General features: G+C 50.4%; 1 protein-coding gene across 4 annotated transcripts in view; it reads right to left on the reverse strand.

Annotated features, from left to right (window-relative positions):
- The window catches only part of LOC134947598 (death domain-containing protein CRADD-like), a 181,530-nt gene extending 167,873 nt beyond the window's left edge, over positions 1-13,657 (reverse strand). Inside the window, exon 1 of one of the 4 annotated variants that reach the window (XR_010182645.1) lies at positions 13,217-13,657. The gene's annotated coding sequence lies outside the window, so the exon portion shown is untranslated. Of the gene's footprint in view, positions 1-12,548; positions 12,617-13,216 lie in introns of those variants that run through there. The other 3 variants (XM_063935605.1, XM_063935604.1, XM_063935606.1) reach the window with 3 other exon arrangements.
- Positions 13,658-13,990: the final 333 nt, after the last annotated feature.

Here is a 13,990-nt window from a genome sequence, read left to right on the forward strand (position 1 = left end):
ACTCAAGGTCCTCATCAGCCAGGGTATCAAACTTGTAGAACTTGGCAAACGTGTTTGAACCCGACCAAGTAGCCGCTCGGCAGAGATGTAAAGCCGAGACGCCCCGGGCAGCCACCCAAGACGAGCCCACCTTCCTGGTAGAATGGGCTTTCACCGACTTCGTCACCGGTAATCCGGCCGAAGAATGAGCCTGCTGAATCGTACTACAAATCCAGCGTGCAATAGTCTGTTTTGAAGCAGGATGACCAATCTTGTTGGAAGCGTACAGGACAAACAGTGCCTCAGTTTTCCTAGCCACCGCCGTACGGGCGACATAGATCTTTAACGCCCTTACTACATCCAGAGACCTTGGAACAGTCCCAGCATCCGTGGCCACCGGTACCACAATAGGTTGATTAATGTGAAAAGAGGAGACCACCTTTGGTAAAAATTGTTGACGAGTCCTCAGTTCTGCCCTATCCGAATGAAAATACAGACTTTTATGAGATAAGGCCGCCAACTCAGACACCCGCCTGGCAGACGCCAGTGCCAACAACATGACAACCTTCCACGTGAGAAACTTCAACTCAACCTTACGCAAAGGCTCAAACCAGGAAGACATGAGAAACTGTAAGACCACGTCCAGATCCCATGGAGCCACAGGAGGCACGAACGGAGGATTGATATGCAAAACTCCTTTTACGAACGTCTGAACCTCTGGGAGGGCAGCTAGTTCCCTTTGAAAGAAAATAGACAATGCCGAAATCTGCACCTTGATGGAGCCCAACTTCAGGCCTGCATCCACACCAGCCTGCAAAAAGTGGAGAAACCGCCCCAAATTTAATTTTTCCGCCTGAGCCTTACGAAACTCATACCAGGAAACATACTTCTTCCAAATACGGTGATAATGCTTCGCCGTAACTTCCTTCCTAGCCCTGAGGAGAGTAGGTATAACCTCTCGAGGAATACCCTTACGAGCTAAGATCTGGCGCTCAACTTCCATGCCGTCAAACGCAGCCGCGGTAAGTCTGGAAACACGCATGGACCCTGCAACAACAGGTCCTCTCTTAGAGGAAGTGGCCAAGGATCTTCCACTAACAATTCCTGAAGGTCCGGATACCAGGCCCTTCTTGGCCAATCTGGAACTACGAGAAACGCCTGAACCCTTGTTCGCCGAATGATCCCCAGCACCTTTGGAATAAGAGGAAGTGGAGGGAACACACACACACCGACTTGAATACCCACGGAGACACCAGGGTGTCCACCGCATTGGCTTGGGGGTCCCTTGACCTGGAACAACACCTCGGAAGCTTCTTGTTGAGACGAGACGCCATCATGTCTATCAGAGGGAGTCCCCAACGCTTTGTCACGTCTGCAAACACCTCTTGATGAAGAGCCCACTCTCCCGGATGGAGATCGTGTCTTCTGAGGAAGTCTGCTTCCCAGTTGTCCACTCCAGGAAGGAAGACTGCTGACAGGGCGCTCAGGTGTTGTTCCGCCCAGTGAAGGATTCTTGTAGCCTCCGCCATTGCCGCTCTGCTCCTTGTGCCGCCTTGACGGTTGATATGTGCCATCGCTGTGACGTTGTCTGACTGTACCAGGACAGGTCGACCCTGAAGAAGGCTTCTTGCCTGTAGCAGGCCGTTGTAAATGGCTTTTAACTCTAGAACGTTTATGTGGAGACCCGCTTCCTGGAACGACCATCTCCCTTGGAAGTTCCTGCCTTGGGTGACTGCACCCCAGCCCCGGAGACTCACATCTGTCGTCAGAAGTACGCAATCCAGGATACCGAACCGGCGGCCCTCTAGAAGGTGAGGCCCTTGTAGCCACCACAGGAGGGAAATCCTGGCCCTGGGAGATAGACTTATCTTCCGGTGTATGTGCAGGTGAGACCCGGACCATTTGCTCAGCAAGTCCCACTGGAAAACCCGGGCATGAAACCTGCCGAACGGAATGGCTTCGTACGTCGCCACCATCTTCCCCAGGACTCGTGTACATTGATGGATGGACACAGTCTTCGGCTTCAGAAGTTCTCTGACCAACAACTGCAGTTCTAGAGCCTTTTCTTGTGGAAGAAAAACTCTCTGTAATTCCGTGTCGAGGACCATGCCCAGAAAGGACAGCCGAGTGGTCGGAATCAACTGAGATTTCGGTAAATTTAGCAGCCAACCGTGCTGTTGAAGCACCGACAGCACCAAGTCCACACTCCTTAGCAACCGTTCCCTGGACCTCGCCTTTATCAGGAGATCGTCCAAGTACGGGATAATTGAAACCCCTTGCTTGCGAAGGAGAACCATCATTTCCGCCATAACCTTGGTGAACACTCTCGGGGCCGTGGAAAGGCCAAACGGCAACGTTTGAAATTGGTAATGAGAGTCCTGTATCGCAAACCTGAGGAAGGCTTGATGCGAAGGAAATATCGGGACGTGTAAGTAGGCATCCTTTATGTCTACTGACGCCATATAATCCCCCCCTTCTAGGCTGGAAATCACAGCTCGAAGAGATTCCATCTTGAACTTGAAAACTTTCAAGTATGGATTGAGGGGTTTTAGATTCAGAATTGGTCTGACCGAACCGTCCGGTTTCGGCACTACAAATAGGCTCGACTAGAACCCCTCCCCCCGCTGTGACGGGGGAACTGGAACAATGACCCTTTGATGACACAATTTTTGTATCGCTGCCAACACCAGCTTCCTGTCCGGAAGAGACGCTGGTAAGGGCGAAACGAAAAACCGGTGGTGGGGGGGGGGGCACCTCCCGAAACTCCAGCTTGTAACCCTGAGATACAATCTCTAGGACCCAAGGATCGAGGCCTGAATGAACCCAGACCTGACTGAAGACTCGGAGACGGCCCCCCACTGGTCCGGACTCCCCCAGGGAAGCCCCAACGTCATGCAGTGGACTTGGTAGAGGCTGGGGAGGACTTTTGGTCCTGGGCGCCTGACACGGCAGGCGACTTCCTACCCCTTCCTTTACCCTTTGAAGCGAGGAAGGACGAACCCTTTCCACGCCTGTATTTGTTAGGACGAAAGGACTGCATCTGCTGATGTGGAGCCTTTTTGTGTTGCGTGGGAACAAAGGGAAGAAAAGAGGACTTACCCGCTGTCGCGGTAGAGACCAGGTCTGCCAAGCCGTCCCCAAACAAGACATTACCTTTGAAGGGTAAAGATTCTATAGCTCTCTTGGAGTCGGCATCAGCATTCCATTGATGGATCCACAACGCCCTTCTGGCCGATATTGACATGGCATTGGCTCTTGATCCCAAAAGACAAACATCCCTTGCCGCATCCTTCAGGTAATCTGCAGCGTCCTTGATATAACCAAGAGTCAGAAGAACATTATCTTTATCAAGTGTATCCATGTCAGTGGCTAAATTTTCGGCCAATTTAGCAATAGCACTACTCACCCACACCGACGCCACTGCAGGTCTGAGCAAAGCGCCTGTATTTGCAAAAATGGACTTCAGAGATGTCTCCAGCTTGCGATCCGCCGGATCCTTGAGAGCTGCCGTGTCCAGAGACGGAAGCGCCACCTTCTTAGACAAACGAGATAAAGCTTTGTCAACATTTGGAGACGACTCCCATTTTTCCCTATCATCAGAGGGGAAAGGATACGCCATGTAAATCCTCTTGGGAATCTGCCATTTCTTATCCGGCGACTCACAAGCTTTTTCACAAAGAGTATTCATTTCATGAGAGGGGGGAAATTTTACTTCAGGTTTTTTCCCTTTGAACAAAGAAATCCTTGTTTCCTGCACTGCAGGTTCGTCAGAAATGTGTTAAACATCCCTTATAGCCACAATCATGTACTGAATACTCTTTACTAAACGCGGATGCAAAGCCGCCTCAGAAAAATCGACGTCAGAGTCGGTATCCGTATCTGCCACCTGAGTAAACGGCCGCTTCTGCGAGCCCGATGGGGTCTGTACCTGAGATAAAGCCTCCTCTATGGACTTTCTCCACACCTGCGTCTGTGACTCAGACTTATCTAACCTCTTAAGACAACGAAGCTACATTTGTATTGATTGTAGTTAATAACGTGAGCAAATCAGGTGTCGGCTGCGCCGACAGACCCAAATCCAGACCCACAACTTCACCCCCTACAACCTCCTCCGGGGAATCACATTCAGCCTCTGACATGTCGACACGGTTGATCGACACTGCGACACACACACACAAAATGCCTCACCAGGGTACAGGGCTACAGAGAAGCCCAGAGAGAGAGACCCAGAGGGAATATGCCAGCTCACACCCCAGTGCCTATATATCCCTATAAGGGATATATAATGCCAGCGCTGCTAGATTTTTTTACTAATGCACCAAACACTGCGCCCCCGCCCCCCTCCTGAGAAATCTCCCCGTTACTTGCGGGGAGCAATGGAGGTCCGGCCCAGCGTCTCCTTCTTGCCGCGTGGAGCAGAGGAAGATGGCGCCGTGAGCCGCGCGCTAAGCTCCGCCCCCTCCCGGCGGACTTCAGCGCGCCTAATCTGAAAATGCCGGCGGGGGCCGAAGAACGGTGCCGAGGCACCGAAAATGTCTCTGCCGGCTCTTTCCGGACCCCAGTGACCTGCTGCCCAGGGCGCCCCCCCCCCCAGCGCCCTGCGAGTGCCTGATGTGTGTGGGAGCGTGGAGCGCAGCGTCTCCGCCGCGCTGTACCTGCTCACCGAAGTCTTCTGCCATCCTAAAGTCTTCTGTTTTTCACATACTCACCCGACTTCTGGCTTCTGTGAAGGGGTGACGGCGTGGCTCCGGGAACTAGCAGCTAGGCGCACCAAGTGATCGAACCCTCTGGAGCTAATGGTGTCCAGTAGCCGAGAAGCAGAGCCTTGAAACTCACAGAAGTAGGTCTGCTTCTCCCCCCTCACTCACACGCTGCAGGGAGCCTGTAGCCAGCAGGGCTCCCTGAAAATAAAAAAACCTAACAAAAATTATTTTCCAGAGAAACTCAGGAGAGCTCCCCTGTGAGTGTCCAGTCAGTCCTGGGCACAAAGTCTAACTGAGGTCTGGAGGAGGGGCATAGAGGGAGGAGCCAGTTCACACCCAGTCTTAAGTCTTTTCAGTGTGCCCAAGCTCCTGCAGATCCCGTCTATACCCCATGGTCCTTTTGGAGTCCCCAGCATCCTCTAGGACGTAAGAGAAATAGAATTTTGTATTCTTTTCAGCCGAGATGTGACAACATGGCTGACATGCAATGTCCTGCATTTGACCCCCATAGGTCCAGGCCAGGAGAGATCTGCAGACCATAAAGTTGAGATGACATTCCTAAATCAAAAGCAGAGATTTGCAAGCTCTGGACATTGAGGGCTGATAAGGCCATTTGTTTGTTGTGTCAACAGAGGGGCTGTAAACAGACCAGGAATCCTGTTTCCTGGCTAATGTCATAAACCTTGCTTTCTTTGAAAGAGATTCCTACAGTACACACCTTACCTCCCCCCTTGGCTGTTGCCAAACACTAAGTATGTAAAACCTGGTGTAGGTGTTTTGTCCAGCAGGAAAGTGGTTAAAAACCCCAAGGGAGGGGGCCTGATGAAGCTGGAGACTATATCTGTACCACTCATGAAAATAGGAGTTGTGATCTCTTGGGGACAGCTAGTATGCTGGAGATGACCTGAGTTATTCTGTGAAGCCCCCACGGCAGAAATCTAAACTTTCACTTGCGTAAGTGAGTAGGGTTTCTGTAAGTTTCTATTTCCTTTTCATTTACTGAGATTGCTGTATTCTGTGTGTGTTTTTAAAATATTCTTAATAATCTTTGTAACCTTTTTTTAACCAAAGCTCTGAAGTATTCTTGAAATTAAAATCCTAATTTTAGTTCTGATTCTGTTGTTCTTATGAACTCCAAGCCTGTGTGTGGCTCACGCCTATCTATTTTTCTAAGTATTGCAGTGTGTGTGTGTGACAGGTAAAGCTAAAGACGCCAGTAACGTCCGCAATACGTTGAAAAGTCTTTGCTGGTGGTAGCTGAAAGTATTTAAATAATCCCGTGTGTCAAAAGTGACCCCGTACGTCGCATGTGGCAGTTCTCAAATTGGCATATTTGTGGAATTGGCCGGCAGCGTCGTCACAGCGACAATATCTTCATACCCACCGGATTACTGCTTATGTGACCCTGAACAATATGATCCCACACATGATATGTTTATCCATTTCCATCCTCAAGATAGATAGATATAGATGTAGATAGATAGATAGATAGATATATATACATACATACACACATACATTCCTGCTATTACAATTAGTTATGAAATATACATATATTACCATGAGTTTAGACTATAAATGTTATACCCCCGATATATAAATGTCTGGTATGTGCTTTTGTAAGTTGTTAATCGAGTTTTTTTCAAGTTATTGTACAAGCGAGGTTTCTGGCTTGTGTTTTGTGTAGGCTATTGTCTTCTTGTTTGTCCTGGCTTCTAGTAAAACAATGACAGTCCAGTATCTGTTGTCTTCAACAGATACTTGACAACTCTAGAACAATGGGGGCAAACAATGGTATTTAGCTTTCCCACAGACCAGGGTCCATGTACCATAATTACAACGCTTTGCGTAAACAAGACAGTCTGATACATTCAAGACACTGTGATTGAGTTTCTAGAAGAATCGCCTTTCTATGCGTATGAGTGGTTTGATTAATTTGTGTGTGCACAGTAACTTGCTATTGAAGGATGTACAGACTGTGTGTGAGTTATGCACTATAGGGATAAAATATTGAATATGGCTTTTGTGGCTTTTCTATGCGAATGCATATATTACCGTATTTACTCATACCACGTGCTAACACGCAAGACCGCGTGAGCGATTATACGTAGCTTGCGAGTATGCGCAAGCATGGCAGAACAAGCACCCGCACGGAGGCCATCTGTGTGGTGTTTGTACGTACGTGATGAGTGTGCCTATAATATTTTCAACTTTGAATATATATATATATATATATATATATATATATATATATACACACATACATACATACATACATACATACATACACACACACATACATACACACACACCAGATTGAATCAGCACTCACCCTCCCTTGCTGGATATGTAGTTGCTGCAGTGCCATCTGGATAAAAATTCATAGACAGTGCATCAGACAGGCAGCAGAACTCAGACGCGCAGCAGAAGAAAAACTGTGTGTTGGATGGATTGATGTGATTTAATAAACATACAGTTTTTCTTCTGCTGTGCCTCTGAGTGCCGCTGTTTGTCTGATGCACTGTTTCATTCATATATATATATTTCCTATATAATAGCCCTGTGCCTAACGCTGGTCGTGGCTAGGAGCTCTCATTGGGTTAGTGGCAGGTCTATCACACCCAGTCCACAACTGATTGGGCGAGAAACGCCCTCCCACACAGGTTACATCCAATGGGAGGCTCTGCCCTTTGCCTGCTGTGTTTTCACAGAGCAGGATTAGCAATGGGGCTGATGGAGCTGCAACTCCAGCCCACACCCCAAAATAGTCCCACTGCATCTGCAGCAACATACCCTCCAACAATTTACACATAAACATTGATACACATTCGAAAAGGGGGCGTGGCCACAGGTACAGCCGCATGGCCACACCTCTTTTCATATACTTTCAATGGAAGCTAGGAGAGTCAAAAATCGGTACAGACCATAAAAACAAGGTCCTGTACCTGCCAAAAAGGTGCAGCTGGAGAGTATGCCACTGCATCTGCAGAAAGTCTCTGCGCTGTAAATAGGGAAAAAACATCCTTTTACTGCAGCGTCCTATGTCCTGCTGCCAGTCCGCCTGCCCCCTACGGCATCAACAATCCCCACTCCCTAGCCGCGGCGCAGGTGGACCAAAAGCTGCTGCCGCCACCGGCATCGATGTGTATGATAGCGGCGCAGCGGAAAGCTTTCATAGCCCTCCCTGCGCCGCATACTCTCTGAGCCCCGGAGCCTCCTCTGCGTGTGATGTCACAGAAGTGCCTCCCCGCCACAGCCGCGCACAGATCCCCAGAGGCCCTGACTCCGCAACACAGCATCTGGCCTGCCGGCCTGGAAGCCCCGAGATGGCTAATGTAACGGATAGAGTGGGTGATATCGCAGAGGGTAATGTCTGGATGCTGAATCAATGTAAAAGGTGAAAGCGCTGTGCAGTGCAGTGGGTGTGCAGTCTGGGCCGGTGCTAGGGTGTTCGACGCCCCCCTACAAACTATAAATTTGCACCCTTGCATACTTTACAAATGAACAGCGCACATAATACCCCCTGTACCAGAGACGCTTACACATGTAACGCCCCCTGAACCAGTGACGCTTACACATGTCATGACCCCCTGTACCAGTGACGCTTACACAAGTAACACCTCCTGTAGCAGTGACGCTTACACACGTAATGCCCCCCTGTAGCAGTGACGCTTACACACGTAATGCCCCCCTGTAGCAGTGACGCTTACACACGTAACGCCCCCCTGTAGCAGTGACGCTTACACACGTAACGCCCCCCTGTACCAGTGACGCTTACACACGTAACACCCCCTGTAGCAGTGACGCTTACACACGTAACACCCCCTGTAGCAGTGACGCTTACACATGTAACGCCACCCCTGTAGCAGTGACGCTTACACACGCGTAATGCCCCCTGTAGCACTGCCGCTTAGAGACACGTAATGCCCCCCTGTACCAGTGCCGCTTACACATGCAACGCCCTCTGTACCAGTGACGCTTAGACACGTAACGCCCCCTGTACCACTGACGCTTACACATGTAACGCCCCCTGTACCAGTGATGCTTACACACATTATGCAGCAGTCACACATACACACAACAGACATATATATATATATACATATATATATATATATATATACACACACACACACACATACATACTGTACATACATTACACACATACAGTCACACATATATACAGTATACACAGACACTGTATATACACACACACACTCACTCACTCTCTTTCCAGACTCTTACCTAATGAAGTCTGGCTGGCCGAAGCTGTAGCAGCTCATCCTCCTGCTGCAGCATGGTCCCGTCTAGCTCCACCCCTTATTCCTATATAGCTCCGCCCATTTTGGCTCCCGCCCAGCCACTGAATGTCACACAGGGGAGGGGGGGAGAAGAGGCTTTGTGCTGCCGGCGCCGAGGGGGAGAGGAGGTTTTGTGCTGCCGGTGCCGCTGCATGTGTGACAGCAGCCGGCAGCAGCAGCAGGGATAGCAGCAGCAGCTCAGCACAGGGATGCAGAGCAGGGAGAACGCCTCTCCTTCCTGGTGCCTCCCTGCACTGCATCCCTTTGCTGAGCGGCTAGCGCCAGGCCTGTGTGCAGTGTCACTGACACTGTACAGCACTCTCACCTTTTACATTGATTCAGCGAGTCAGTCAGTTCTGCCAGCCAGTCACTATTGTTAGCACCAGTGTCCCAACGCACAGCATTACAGGGAAGTAGACGCACTAAATAAACTACAACTCCCAGCAGCCCTTAGCACCGAAGCATTCCAGCCCTTAGGGCTGCTGGGAGCTGTAGTTTATTGAGTGCATCTTCTTCCCTGTAATGCGGCGCGTTGGGACACCGGCGCTAACAATAGTGACTGGCTGCTGTGCGAATCTCTGGGAGAGCCACTGCCAAAGGGAGGACAGCAGCTTAGCTGCTGACAGGAGAAGCAGGATAAGCATTACCTGCCCCTCCTCCACTCACAGTAACTCCGGGCCCATCCGCGGCACCCCCACACACCCCCTCCAGCCCCACCCGCAGCGACCCCGCACCCGTACCTCCCACCGCCCCCAGTCCTCCCCCACCCGGGTCAACCCCGCAACTGCTCCTCCCCCACCCGCAGTGGCTCTGGACCACCACCCCAGCACCCTCCCCCACCTGCTGCATCACCACACCATCCCCTCCCCCACCTGCGGTACCACCGCAACCTCCCCTCCCGTGGCACCCCAGGATCCCATCCGCCTCTTCCCCGCACCCCCTACCAAAGCACCTACTAGGTGATTCACCAGGCCCTGCGTGCGCTGTTCATGCCGTTGAAAGGGGCTTCCACCCCTTAACCATTGCACGCCCTTTGTCCGTGCAATATTTAACCACTCACACAATTATGATTGGAGGTAATACTCCATATAATAAAAATAGTGCACGTCGCAAGGGTTAAGGGGGCGTAGCCCCTTACGTCGGTGTGAAGAGCACCCGTAGGGCGCGATGAATCACCTAGTATATATATATATATGAGGTCGATTCAATTCGGCAACTTATAAATAGCGACGGGAATTAGCTCCAGACGCTATTCAATTCAGCTGCTAGTTACCCACAATTGTCGGGAATTCTTCTCTCATCCCCTGGGGGTGAGAGAAGAAAACCGACAAAAGTGCTGCCGCGGGGAATTAGCATCGCCGCAGGTAGTTAAGTCGGAGAATGCCCGTTCTTCCGACAAAACTACCTGTTAAGTCGGCGAGAACGGGCTTTCGCCGACTTAACTTTAGCTGAATTGAATAGCGTCGGGAGCTAATTCCCGGCGCTATTCATAAGTTGCCGAATTGAATCGACCCCTATATTTGTAAAAAAAGAACTTATTTTCAAACACTCTGACCAGGGCCGGTGCTAGGGTGTTCGGCGCCCTCCTGCAAAATATAAATTTGCGCCCTCCCATACTTTACATGCAGGGCCGGAGGGTTACCATGGCCTCTTGGGCCCCTGAGCTGCAGGAGATCCGTGTAAGCCTATGGATGTGAACTCTCTGCCCATACACACCCTGTGCAGCGCTAGTTACGGCCCTACACACAGACAGTGCCGTAACTAGACATTTTAGTGCTGTGTGCAAGAGAGGGCATTGGCGGCCTCCCTGTATGTAGAACAGGGGCACTGCGCGCCGCAGGCGCGTGCAAAAAAATTAGGGGCGTGGCTTCATGGGGAAGGGGTGTGGCCACAAAATAACACCAATTCATATTACATATTATAGTAGTCTCCATTATTCAAACTACGCCGCACAGCAGCGCCACTACACCAGGTAGAGCCCCTTTTACACATTACGGCATACAGATTTACCTTTTTACACATTACGGCAGACAGCGCCCCCCTTTTTACACGTTAAGGCAGACAGCATCCCCCTTTTTACACATTACGGCAAACAGCGTCCCCTTTTTACACATTACGGCAGACAGCGTCCCCCTTTTTACACATTACGGCGGACAGAGTCCCCTTCTTACACATTACGGTAGACAGCATCCCCTTTTTACACATTACGGCAGACAGCATCCCCTTTTTACACATTACGGCAGACAGCGTCCCCTTTTTACACATTATGGCAGACAGCGTCCCCTTCTTACACACTACGGCAGACAGCGCCCCCTTTTTACACATTACGGCAGACAGCGCCCCCTTTTTACACATTACGGCAGACAGCGTCCCCCTTTTTACACATTACGGCGGACAGTGTCCCTTTTTTACACATTACGGCAGACAGTGTCCCCCTTATTACACATTACGGCAGACAGCATCCCCTTTTTACACATGACGGCTCTGCATACAGATACACACATACATAAATACAGTATATACATAAATACAAACACACACATACCCAGACACACACACACTTTCTTTCTCACTCTTTTTACATCCACTTACCACAGTTGTGCTGGCCATATCTTCAATAGCATGATCCTGTGTAGCTCCACCCCCTTGGTCGTGTAGCTCCACCCCTTTTCGGCCAAACGATCACTGACACTCCTCTCCCTGTCACAGGGGAGAGAGGAGAAGGCTTCATGCTGCCGGCGCTGCTGCGGCTGCCTGTCAGTGTGACAGGGCAGGCGCAGCAGCAGCAGGGGGGGACAGGACGGCGCTTCAGCTGGGATGCAGAGCAGTGAAGGCGCCTCTCCTGCCCGGCGCCCACCTGCACTGCATCCATTTGCTGAGCGGGTAGCGCCGGGCCTGACTCTGACATTGGCTCGTCACCATCAGATTACAAACATTGTGACCATCGCAACTTTCATTTTCCCAGCGGCTGCAGCCACCAGGTACATTTCCCGTGTCTGCTACTGTCTGCAGCCGCTCAGTGGGGGGTTGTGCCATGCTGACCAATTAGTAGTGATTGGCAGTACGGTAGACACTTTGAGAGGGTGCAGGGAAGCAGAGGGACATGGAGAGTCTCTTCCTGCAGCCACCCGTGCAGTGTATCTGATTGGTCGCATTATTTGCCACCGGATCAGATAACACATCGCCTGATGTGGTCACAAACAATGTGACCATGCCAGGCAAGTGGTTAAGGGGCATATTTAATAACAAGTGATATACTGGTTATCACTTAGTACAAATCTTAAATGGTGCTCCAACCAATCAGCTCCTGGCATTTTTCAAACACATAACAGGTAGAAGCTGGTTGGTTGGAACACCATTTAAGACTAGTACAGAATGTGCTCACAATGCATAAAGGTTACCCCGCATCATAGCCCTCTATAACATAGAGGGTGATGTATGAAAAACGTCCTTATGGACGTTATGTGCCTGGCGCGTATCACCACATTATTGTGGTGATACGGCCGGTCCGTGCGCCACAATGTATCACATGTGTGGCAGCCGATATGGGAGGGCGTTATCTTACCTGTCCAGCGATAGCGCACCTTCCACATCTGCTCGGCTGGTCTCGGCACCGCAGCATGTGCGCATGTGCCCTTCTCCCCTGCTTCTAGATGGCGCCGCTGTCCTCTATCAATAAAGTTTTTAGTGAGAAAAACAAAAACAAAAAAACATCCACCAAAGCTTTAACCACACATCGCCTTCCCAGGGGAGGCGTTCCGGACCCGCGGCTTTAGGAGGCGTAAAGAGACTGCAGAGGCAATCATACATTGCCTCTGCCCTTCGTGTCCCATTAGTAACTGCGGAGAAGCGGTAAGCGGCGGGGGTGCGCAGCAGGTGAAGCACACGGCATTAAGACACCATTGATACATTACGGGGTTGTGGTAAATGCAGAAACCACAGCACACTTTCATACATCTGGCCCATAGTGCTGTAGCGTTCCTATACAGTCTGGTGGCTATTGAATATACAGAGGGTGCAGTGATAGCTCATATCTGCACATCAGCTGCTGTGCAATACACAATACCCTGCTAACGTGATCTTTCAATACAGAAACAGAAAACTGCGGAGTAATAGAAGTCTATATCGCATATACGTAGCCTTGCAATACTATTGTCTCTGCATGCACAAATAAAAATCATACATGCAAACGCATGAAATTGGGTTGAGTTATGGCACATCATACACACTTACATACGACTGGGAGTTGTGCAAGGCCAGTTGCTGCGTTTATGCGGCTGCTGGGTATATTCATTCTGCAACCAGCAGTCAATCACAAGTCAAATAGAGCGAACTGGGAAGCCGGACGCAAAGGATGCTGGGACTTCAAGTTCTGGGTAAGGCTGGACATCGATAACCGATGTTTTATAACCCTCGATGGTTTTCGTTCGATGGTAGTATTTTGGGCATTCAACGGTGCCCTTCCGATGTTTGTCACCATCGAATAGTAATCATTCGATGGTGTTCCGATGGTGTCTTGTTTTTTCTAATTCCTAACAGGCATGCCTCCCCTAGTTGCTGTGTCTGCAACAAGGAAGCTTCTTCTGTTGGAGGCTGCCTGACTCTCTCTCTGCTTTAGACATGAGGCGAGGGTTGGTTCTACCATGAGGGGGCGAGCCTGCTCAGTCCCACGCTCCCTCCCCTCTCTAGGCTGCTGCTAGGCAACAGGGCACACTGCTAGCTCCGATTGGCTCTCACTGACACAGAAAGCCAATCAGAGCACAGCCCTCACTCTGCAGCAGCAGTCACTCACACAGCAAGCAACAATAATAAGTAATAATACAAGGTTGGTTCTATATCGGAGGGGCTGAAGGGACCTTGTGACGTATTGAGGGGAGGAGCTATGTCACCAGGGGGAGGAGCTACGGGCGAACAGGGTACCCGAAAAGTACCCTCGCGGGCTCGCTTCGCTCGCCACGCTTCGGGCACGGTGGCTCGCTCCGCTCCGCTTCGCTCACCACCTAATTA

The sequence above is a fragment of the Pseudophryne corroboree genome, chromosome 8, assembly GCF_028390025.1.
Source record: "Pseudophryne corroboree isolate aPseCor3 chromosome 8, aPseCor3.hap2, whole genome shotgun sequence".
NCBI classification, from domain to species: Eukaryota; Metazoa; Chordata; class Amphibia; order Anura; family Myobatrachidae; genus Pseudophryne; species Pseudophryne corroboree.